This window comes from Rutidosis leptorrhynchoides, chromosome 3 (assembly GCF_046630445.1).
Source record: "Rutidosis leptorrhynchoides isolate AG116_Rl617_1_P2 chromosome 3, CSIRO_AGI_Rlap_v1, whole genome shotgun sequence".
Taxonomy (NCBI): domain Eukaryota; kingdom Viridiplantae; phylum Streptophyta; class Magnoliopsida; order Asterales; family Asteraceae; genus Rutidosis; species Rutidosis leptorrhynchoides.
This window is the reverse complement of record NC_092335.1, coordinates 497610022-497621394: the sequence shown is the minus strand read 5'-3', so window position 1 is coordinate 497621394 and position 11373 is coordinate 497610022.

The following is an 11373-nucleotide window of genomic DNA, read 5'->3' as shown; positions in this document are numbered from 1 at the left end:
AATAACTTGGTAAATTTTCCCACACTTGGCTTTTATTTTCTTTTATTTGCCTTTTTATTGTCCTCTATTCCATTTTAAATGAATTCTAATATTTTAGGCTGTTTCTCAATTTATGTCCTTTCCGAGGCAACAATAATTTCGGTGTTAACACCTAGTTTTATCGTTCATAAATATGTATAAACATGATTTTGAATTCATTTAATTGAAAATTTTGAAAATTTTACTAGAATTGGGTAGTCAGTATATAAGACTAGGGCTGTTCTTTATTATCAGAGAGCATTAGATTCTAATACAACTACTGCATTACTAGTATTTTTAACGGTAACCAAGTGTATAAGGTAAAAATTTTAAAAATCCGAAAGAATTTAACCCCTTTCCACACTTAAGATCTTGCAATGCCCTCATTTGCAAGAAATCAGTAACAATTTAAATTATTGAGGGTGATTAGCTTAGAAAAATGATTAAATTTTACCAAAGTTTCCAAACATATTGGCGTTTGTTTATTGAATGATAAATGGTGCACATCATTTGTTCATTCCATCTTGTTGTTACATCACATTTGTTTTTCGTTTTGTCGTCAAAAGTACTAGCTTTTGCTGAACTTAATGCAAGTCTTTGAAAATGCGCTGTTTTACCCTGTTCTGTACATGAAATAAAATACATACAATACAAATATAAACATGCATGGTAATTTGAAATGGGACTTAAAATCCCACTTTCAAATCAAATATGAAACATTAGTACAACAAACAAAAATATTAAACATTACAATAAAAGTATCATAATATAATGTGTTTAAACATAAATAAACAGAAATAATAAAAATTAAAAATCATATAAATTACCAACCGGAACTAAATCAATCTGGATAGGGGTTCCAGTTCATGTCGTCGTCCGGGTACCATGGTTGGTGATAGGTGTACTGGTATGCCTGGTTAGGGTCGTAGAGAGTAAATGACGGTCTCATCTCGGGCTGGTGTGGAGGATAGTAAGCTGGTCGGGTCGGGACGTAGTGCTCCTGAGGTGACAGCCGACTCATAATCTGATGATGTTGATAGTCCCATCTATCATGCTGTCATTGCCTGGAATGCTCGTAATCATTCCGGGCTTGCCACTGCTCCATCTGACGAAATCTCTCCGCGTTTGTCATGTCTACCTCATCTACACGCTGGTAGACATCAGTCATAGCCTCCCGAATGACATCCCTAATGTCATCCGCTTCCTCAATTTCCTCGTCCGAACCTCTCTCTACCTGAGGATGACTACCTTCATAGGGTACTGCCTGATTGCGTATACTCTTTAATACCTTAGCACCCGCATAAAACCTCAATCCTAAAGGCTCAACCTGTTCTCTACATACCAAAAGTGGACCCCCTTGGTCCCTATCTACACCTAAATACTCTCCAATGAGAGTAACAAAAATACCTCCTCTAATTATCCCCCCTTCCTGTATTCCTTCCACCATTTTAGATAAATAAAAACCAACACAGTAAGGGATATTAACAAAGCCTCTTGGGTCTCGAATACACTTTAGGTAAAATAAATCATGTAAGGTCAATTTTTACTTGTTGTGACCTCTCTGTGTAATCGAGTTAGCCAAAAATCTATGAATTATACGAAGCTCGACTCTGTTAATATGTAAGTAGGTATGTGTTCCTGCCCGCCCAAAAACATTATAATCTGACATACGCCTCCAGACGGCGTTCGCATCAAAATTCCTATATACCCTTTCACCACGATAAATCAAATTAATACAATCGGGTAGTAGTAATTCAGCGGGCGTATATATCTGCAAAGCCCTGGCCATGTCCAGCATGGACATCCTGTACATCCTACGGCCAAGTATAAATCTAAGAAAACTTCTATCATCTAATCTATCTGCATCTACATTTAACGCTATAATACTCATCAGCTCAACACACCATTCCTTATATACAGGTCTACAAATGGTGAATAGACGTTCCCAATCGGTAAAAGAAGAACTGCCATACCTTTGAATTAGTAGCAGTCTAACACGGTCAGCTTGATGTACCGTTTCCAAAGGATTCCAATCAATTACCCTAGGCACCTCTACATCTTTCGTTACTAATTTGAATTTATTACTTTGATTTGCCGGGTAATCTCTCCAGCTTCTATCGAATCTCAGATTAGGATACAATGTATGTTCAGGAATCGTTGGGTATTCTACTGGCGGATGTATCGGAAATACTGTGAAGGCATCAACAAATTGTAGCGGATCATAATAAGGTACATGTTGATCAGGCTGATGTTGTTGTTCCTGTTGTGGTTCTTGTTCGGGTTCTGGCTCGTATTGCGGCTCATATTCTGGTTCTGGTTCTTGTTGTGGTTGTCTAGATGATGATGAAGCATCAGCAGTATCGGTTTTCTGTAAAACATATTAAACACAAAATTTATGCATCCAAATATGCATTAGTGTTAGCAAAATAACAACTTGAAACAATTACAATAACATGTTAAATCAAAATTAAAATTATACACATTTTCACAATTTTATCAATTCTACACTTTTTCAAATAAGCATATATGAAAATGTATCCAAACTTCATAAGCATTTAACTCAAATAACATGTTAAAATAGTCATTACTAACAATTAAACAAGTCTCAAATGACAATTATATCAAATTAATCAAATTCATGAATTTTGTACCTAAAAAGTCTACTTTAATCTCCAAAAATCATGTTTAGGATCAATGTTTGGATCATTTAGCTACCTAAACATGTTACATTACTTAATTTAGCAATAATTCATGATAAAAAACGGCCATAACCTGTTTATATTAAAAAGCCCCAAATTGCTCAAGAACATAAACCCTAGATTTCTAAAAATTTTGAAGTTTTTGGCTTCAAATCATGTTAAATAGCATCAATCTAAGTTATACATGCTTAAAATACTAACAATTTAACTCTAAATACACTAGAAATTAACAAAATTAAATTAGGTATAATATTGATAATTATCACAAAAACTAGAAATTTTAAGAGTTTAGGGGTGTAATTTTTACCTTTTTGTTGAAGAATCCAAATCTAGGCATGATTAGAGCAAGAAATTTGACGAATTACGGTGAAATTTGGTAATTTTTGGTGAGGATTTGAGTGTGTGTTCGTGTGTATATGTGTGTGTAAGTGTGGAGACAGAACACAGCTCGCTGGGTTTTATGTTTCTGGCCTGGATTCCAGCTCCATGCGATCGCATGGAGTTGCAGTGCAAACCCCATGAGATCACATGGGGTCCGGGTACAGTACTTTTTTATTTTTTATTTTCTTTTTTTTATAAAAAACCTTATACTTATTAAAACATATAATGAAATAAAAATTAAAATTTTGTTTCTTTTTAGGATGAGGGCGTTTCGGATCGTTGTCCTAGTCCGTCCCTCGACAAAATTTTAAAATTTGTCAATTCAAAGCGTGGTTTTAGAAGTAAAGATTTTTGAGTTTTTAAATGTTTTTGGCATACTTTAATTCAATAAGATTAAAAATAATGATAATAAAAGTTTTCGTCCCTCCCTTGGGTAGAGCAATTTCGGTTCAACGACCTAGTCTTTAACTCACGACGAATTTTTAGAAATCAATTTTTAACTTAGCGAAATAAAGTAAATTTTTGTTTTTAAATTCACACCAAACTTAAATTTAAAATGCATATAATTAAAAATACATATTATTAAAATTAAAAATTCACACCAAATTTATATTATATTTTTATTTTTATACATACAAACTTATATTAAAAATATTAATTTTTTCAAATATTTATAAATTTAAATATATTGATTTTAAAAGGTTTACAATATTAATTTTAAAAACAAAGTAAAAATAAAATTAAAAATCTTTTTGGTCTTTTATCCCACTTTAATCAATCAAATATTATCAAAAATATACGCCCCTCTTTTCGGTAAAGTAATTTCGGTTCCATAACCTAGTTTAACTCATGACGAATTTTTGAAATATTTTGGGTTGAATGATTAAAGATATTTATACCTTAAGAATAAACGGTAAATTTCGCAGTGATGTAATAAATTTTTGCATGATATCAATAATTTCGGTCGCAAAACCTAATTTTATTGAATACCAATTTAATACTTTATAGCGAACGATGTAGCGTTTATTATCAAAAGGTTAAAAGCAATAAAAATAAACATAAAAACTATACATACTTACCTGTGAAATAGAATTCTTAGTGACCTGCTTTAGCCCACTCATAAGATAGTCGGACTAATTGGTTTTCCATATCTACATAGGCGTAACCTCGAACATTCAACGTTTTTTCTTCGAAACATATGAACGGTCCATCTCTGCATAAAGTAACGAATTCGGTATTGGAATATGTCTGATTCGTCGAGCATTTTCCTTCGTGTGACCATTTTCCGCATTTGTGACATCTTTCAAGGTGTCGTGCTCCTCTTTTCGCTGCGGATTTTGATTTTTCTTTACCAAAATGGAACTTATTATTTTCGTTCCTGGATTCTTTTCTTACTCCGTCCAATTTGCCTCTGATTAATGATACTAATTCACTTGGAAGGGTGTCATTATTACGTTTAGTGATCAAAGCGTGTAGCATTAGACCATGGTTTAGTTCACAGGAAGTCTTCATCTCGTAAAACCTAAAAAAATAAAAATTCAGAATGGGGGGAGAAGACTAGTTCTTTAGGGTCTGCTAGGGAAAGACTATTCGGGTTCCATTCTCGAGAACTACACGAAAACAGAATATCTAACTCTAACAGAAATACATATTATCCTTTAAAGACTTGATTCTCCCCACACTTAGTTAGATGTGGTGTTGAAATTGTGATTAACTTCGTTTTTAATTGGACTATCAACAACTTGTATATCTTTGACTTTTGCTTCAAGCCAATTGTTGATTTCATCTGTAACTTTCACAAATTCAACTAACATTGCCTTTTCTTTTGGCCATAAAATGGATAGTAATCGGTTACATAACTTAAAGTTTCCCTTAATCTTAGCATCGTGAATCCGTTTATAAAGTTTCTTCGTTGAACTGTTAAAAACGGGTTCATCTAATTTCTTATCATCAACGGAGTTCTTTGTGATCGGATCATCATTAAGTGTTTCTTCATCTTCCCCACACTTATGCATTTTTATTGGTTTAACAGTTTTAGTTGGTGGAGATCTAAACTTTCGATTCACAAAGGTGATCGATGTATCACCATCCCTAAGTGTCATTCTACCTTCTCTTACATCAATGAATGCCTCGGTGGTTGCTAAAAATGGGCGACCTAAGATTAGAGGAATATCAAGGTTTTCCTCCATATTAATCACTATGAAGTTTGCAATAAAGGTCAAACTTCCCACGTTAACAAGTAAATTATTTGCTATTCCAACCGGGTGTTTAATAGTTAGGTCAAATGATTGAACCCCTATTTTGGTTGGTTTTAATTTACCCATACCTAATCTTTTGTATAAGGAAAGAGGCATAATATTTGCACTTGCTCCTAAATCTGCGAGTCCATTATATACAGCACCATCATTAAGCAAACAAGAAATGATAAATTCACCCGGGTCTCCTGCTTTAGTAAGTCGAGTTGGTTTGTAAACCTTTTTCGGGTGTTCCTTTCTCAGTTCTTTTACTTCTATTTGAACTTCTTGTTCACATTTTTCTTCGTTTCTTGGAATGGGAGGTTTGTATAAGAATTCTTCTTCATCATTCCAATTTGAATCCTCCCTATTTTCCAATTTTGATTTTTCTTATGTTGTTGATAACATATTTATGTTTTCATTTTGAAGGTTTTCTTGGGTGGTGAAATTATGATTGACTTCATTGTCAACTTCCATCGGACCATGTATGTAATATTTAACTCTGTGACCATTAACTTTAAATTCAATCTCATTTGAATTTATTAACTCTATTGTTCCGTATGGGAAAACTCTTTTGACTATGAATGGTTCAGACCATCTTGATTTCAATTTTCTAGGAAATAGCTTGAATCTTGAATTGAAAAGAAGAACTCTGTCTCCTTCTTTAAATTTTTTTGAACTTTTGATTCTTTTATCATGTCATTTCTTCGTTCTTTCTTTATAGATTAACGAATTTTCGTATGCTTCATGTCTTAATTCTTCTAATTCGTTTAGTTGACTTAACCGTAGACGTCCAGCTTCATGTAAATCAAGATTACATGTCTTCAAAGCCCAAAATGCTTTGTGTTCAATTTCTACTGAAAGATGACATGCTTTTCCGTAAACGAGTTTAAAAGTTGTGGTTCCAATTGGAGTTTTGTAGGCTGTTCTAAAAGCCCAGAGTGCATCCTCCAATTTCATGGACCATTCCTTCGGATTTGATCCTACAGTTTTCTCTAGAATACGTTTTAAAGCTCGGTTGGTATTTTCAACTTGTCCACTTGTTTGTGGATGATAAGCGGTTCAGATTTTATGAGTTACTCCATATCTTTTGAGAACTTTCTCAAGTTGATTATTACAAAAATGAGTACCCCGATCACTTATTAAAGCTTTCGGTGTTCCAAACCTTGCAAAAAGACGTTTTAAAAAGTTGACTACAACTCGTGCATCATTAGTCGGGAGAGCTTGTGCTTCCGCCCACTTAGATACATAATCAATGGCAACGAGAATGTAGAGATTATTATGAGATTTTGGAAATGGACCCATAAAGTCAATACCCCAAATGTCAAATACTTCACATACTTGAATGACATTTTGTGGCATTTCATCACGTTGACTTATTTTGCAAAGAAGGTGTGCGTCTTTAAAAATTGTAGGCCAATAGAATCCAGCATCGTAAACTTTTCTTGCTATGAGCTGAGGCCCATAATGCCCTCCTGTTGGTCCTGTGTGACATTGGTTTAATATTTGACTAGCTTCATCTCCGAATACACATCGGCGTATTATTCCATCGGGACAACTTTTAAACAAATGTGGATCTTCCCAGAAATAGTGTTTTATATCGCTAAAGAATTTCTTTCGTTTTTGGTACGATAATCCTTTTTCAAGGAATCCACATACTAAGTAGTTTGCATAGTCTGCAAACCATGAAATTTCATTATAATCTATCTTCAATAGATATTCATCAGGAAAGTTGTCTTGTATTGCCGATTCATTTAGAACTTCTAATTCAAGATTTTCAAGACGAGAAAGATGATCAGCGGCGAGATTTTCTGCTCCCTTTGTATCTCGGATTTCCATATCGAACTCTTGTAAGAGTAAGATCCAACGGATTAATCTTGGTTTGGCATCTTGTTTCGAAAATAGGTATCTAAGAGCAGAATGGTCGGTATAGACCACCGTTTTAGCTAGAACGAGATATGAACGAAATTTGTCAAAAGCAAAGACAATAGCAAGGAGTTCTTTTTCAGTAGTTGTATAATTCGTTTGTGCTCCTTGTAACGCCTTACTAGCATAATACATAGGTTGAAATCGTTTTTCAATCCTTTGTCCTAAAACGGCTCCCATTGCAAAATCACTTGCATCGCACATAAGTTCAAACGGTAGATTCCAATTTGGAGTTATCATGATCGGTGCATTAGTGAGTTTTTCTTTAAGAATATTAAAAGATTTGATGCATTCATCTGAAAAGATAAATGGAGCATCTTTTTCTAGAAGTTTATTCATAGGAGTGGCAATTTTAGAAAAGTCTTTTATGAAACGTCAGTAAAAACCGGCATGCCCTAGAAAACTCCTAACTCCTCTAACATTGGTGGGATATGGAAGTTTAGCAATTACATCCACTTTAGCTTTATCCACTTCAATTCCTTCCTTTGAAATTTTATGACCAAGAACGATGCCTTCTTTAACCATGAAATGACATTTCTCCCAATTAAGTACTAGATTTGATTGTTCGCATCTAATAAGCATTCGTTCAAGATTAACTAGACATGATTCAAAAGTATCACCGAAGACTGAAAAGTCATCCATGAAAACTTCCATGCATTCTTCTATCATGTCGTGAAAAATCGCCATCATGCACCTTTGAAAGGTTGCAGGGGCGTTGCAAAGTCTAAATGGCATGCGTTTGTAAGCAAAAGTACCATAAGGGCACGTGAATGTGGTTTTCTCTTGGTGCTCGGGTGCTATTGGAATTTGAAAATATCCGGAAAAACCGCCAAGAAAACAATAGTAACTGTTTCTGGCTAATCTTTCCAACATTTGATCAATAAAAGGTAAGGGAAAGTGATCTTTTCTGGTGGCGTCATTTAATTTTCTATAATCAATACAAACACGCCATCCTGTTACAGTCCTAGTACGAATAAGCTCATTTTTTTCATTTGTGATGACAGTCATGCCACCCTTCTTAGGTACGCATTGAACTGGGCTTACCCATGGACTATCAGAGATTGGATAAATTAAACCTGCATCAAGCAGTTTAATAATTTCTTTCTTAACAACATCTTGCATATTAGGATTTAGTCTTCTTTGGCGTTGCACATACATTTTATGACCTTCTTCCATAAGGATTTTATGTGTGCAATACGAAGGACTTATTCCTTTAATATCATGAATCTTCCATACAATAGCTGGTTTATGAGCTTTTAGCACAGAAATGAGTTGAGATTTTTCATTTTCAGTAAGAGAAGACGATATTATTACAAGTAATTCAGATTCACCATGTAAATAAGCATATTCCAAATGGTTTGGAAGTGGCTTTAACTCTAATGTCAGTATTTCTTCTATCGATGATTTATATCGATATCTGTCTTCTTCTTTTAGCATTTGAATTTCTTCTGTTGTTGGTTCATATCCATTAGCCATAAGTGTAGCTAACATTTCAGTTTCATCAATTGGTTCAGTTCCTTCTCCTAAAGAACATTCTCTTGTTCCTTGTAATTCTGGAAATTCTTCTAACAATTCTGCATGTGAATCTATAGTTTGAATATAATAACATGTATCATCTGCAGATTGCGGTTGTTGCATTGCTCTATCAACAGAAAAGGTAATACTCTCGTCCTCTATACTTAGGGTCAGTTTCTTACCAAACACGTCTATTATTGCTTTGCCCTTGTTTAATAATGGTCTTCCTAATATGAGAGGAACTCGAGAATCTTCTTCCATGTCCAGAATAACAAAATCTACTGGAAATACTAAAGTACCAACTTTAACTAGCATGTTCTCCATTATCCCTCTAGGATATTTTACTGATCTATCGGCTAGTTGTATACTTATTCGTGTTGGTTTCAATTCTCCAAGGTCTAGTTTAGCGTATAGTGAATACGGCATTAGATTTATACTAGCACCTAAGTCTGCCAATGCTTCTATTGAACTAAGACTTCCCAGAAAACATGGAATTGTGAAACTTCCTGGATCTGATAATTTTTCTGGTATCTTATTCAACAGCACTGCAGAACAATTAGCATTCATAGTAACAGCCAAGAGTTCTTCCATTTTCTTTCTATTTGTGATTAGATCTTTCAAGAATTTAGCATATCTAGGCATTCCTGAAATTACATCAATGAAAGGAAGATTTACATTTATTTGTTTAAACATATCCAAGAATTTGGATTGCTCGGCTTCAAGTTTCTCTTTTCTCATTTTACTCGGGTAAGGAAGTGGTGGTTGGTATGGTTTAACATAAGGTTTTGCCTTAACTGTGTTATCTTCATTAACCTTTTCAACTACCGGTTCTTTTTCCTTATCTTGTTCAGGTTGTGGTTCTTGTGGAGTAGGAATAGCTTCATTAGAAATTACAGGTATTTCAGGTGGTTTAAGTGTAATACCACTTTTTGTGGTAATGGCTTTAGCTGTTTCATTCCGGGGGTTAGCATTTGTATCACTAGGTAAACTTCCCGGTTTACTTTCACCTATCAACCTTGCTAGATTGCTCACTTCTTGTTCCAGATTTTGAATAGAAGCTTATTGATTTCTAAATGCTTGAGCATTTTGTTCATTCGTTTGTTTCTGAGATGTGAAAAACTGAGTTTGAGATTCAACTAGCTTTGACATCATATCTTCTAAATTTGGCTTTTTACCATCGGTTTGTGGTGGTTTATTTTGAAAATTAGGTCTTTGCTGATTGTAAGTATTATTGGATACTTGTTAATTACTAGGACCTTGTTGATTGTTGTATGGAACATTTCGGTTATAATTCTGGTTTTGATTGTAGATTGGTCTTGGCGGTTGATAATTATTCTAATAATTATTCCCAGGCCTTTGGTTTATGTATGAAACATTCTCTCTTTGTTCCATTGTTAGTTCAATACTGAGACAATCTTTTGTCAAATGTGGTCCTCCACACTACTCACAACTAATTCGTATTGAGTGAATATCCTTAGTCATATTTTCCATTCGTCTCTCGACAGCATCTATCTTTGCGGAAATAGAATCTAAGTCATGGCTAGAATCGGCTCTAGCTGCTTTAGATGATCTAACGATATCTTTTTCTTGGTGCCACTCATGTGAGTGGGAAGCAGTGTTATCAATAATTTTGTAAGCATCAGTTGCCGTTTTCTTCATAATGGAACCACCAGCTGCTATATCTATGTCTTTTCGTGTAGTGATGTCACATCCTTGGTAGAATATTTGTACTATTTAACAAGTGTCTAAACCATGTTGCGTCCATCCTCTCAACAACTTTCCAAATCTTGTCCATGCCTCATATAGAGTTTCATTTGGCTTCTGCGTGAACGTAACAATTTCCCCTTGAAGTCTCACGGCTTTAGATGCCGGAAAGAATTGTTTAAGAAATTTCTCAACTAAAACGTCCCATGTATCAATCGCCCCTTCAGGTAACGATTCCAACCAATCTTTGGCTTCTCCCTTTAAAGTCCAGGTAAATAACATGAGATATATCTGTTCATCCTCCACTTCTTTTATTTTAAATAAAGTACATATCCTATTAAATGTACGAAGATGTTCGTTTAGATCTTCCTTCGGCGCACCACTAAATTGGCATTGATTTGTTACTATGTGTAGGATTTGTCCTTTGATTTCATAATTTGGTGCATTAATGTCTGGTTGAGTAATTGCGTGACCTTGGCCAGTGCGTTTAGCTCTCATTCGGTCTTCCATACTTAGAGGTTCCAGATTTTCCATGATTGAATTTGTTGAATCTGAATCACTAGAGGATTCTGATTTAATGTTTGGTTCCTCTACAATCTCCGTTTGAATGATTGGTGGTTCCGGAGGAAAGATTAATGGTTCAGGATCTCTGAATTGTCCCTGAATATTCTCCGGATTCTCAATTGTGAGGTCGGGTTCAAAAAATGGATTATCGGAAATTTGAATTGGAGTACTTGGTCGACTGGATGACGATTCTGAAGAAAAATCAACGGTGACAATATTTGCTAGATGTCTTGATCGAGATACAGGTGGTGAACGTACAAAAGGTGGTGAACGTTTTGCTCGGTGCATTCACTGAATATCCTATTAGTTATAAAAATAAGAAAAATTATATA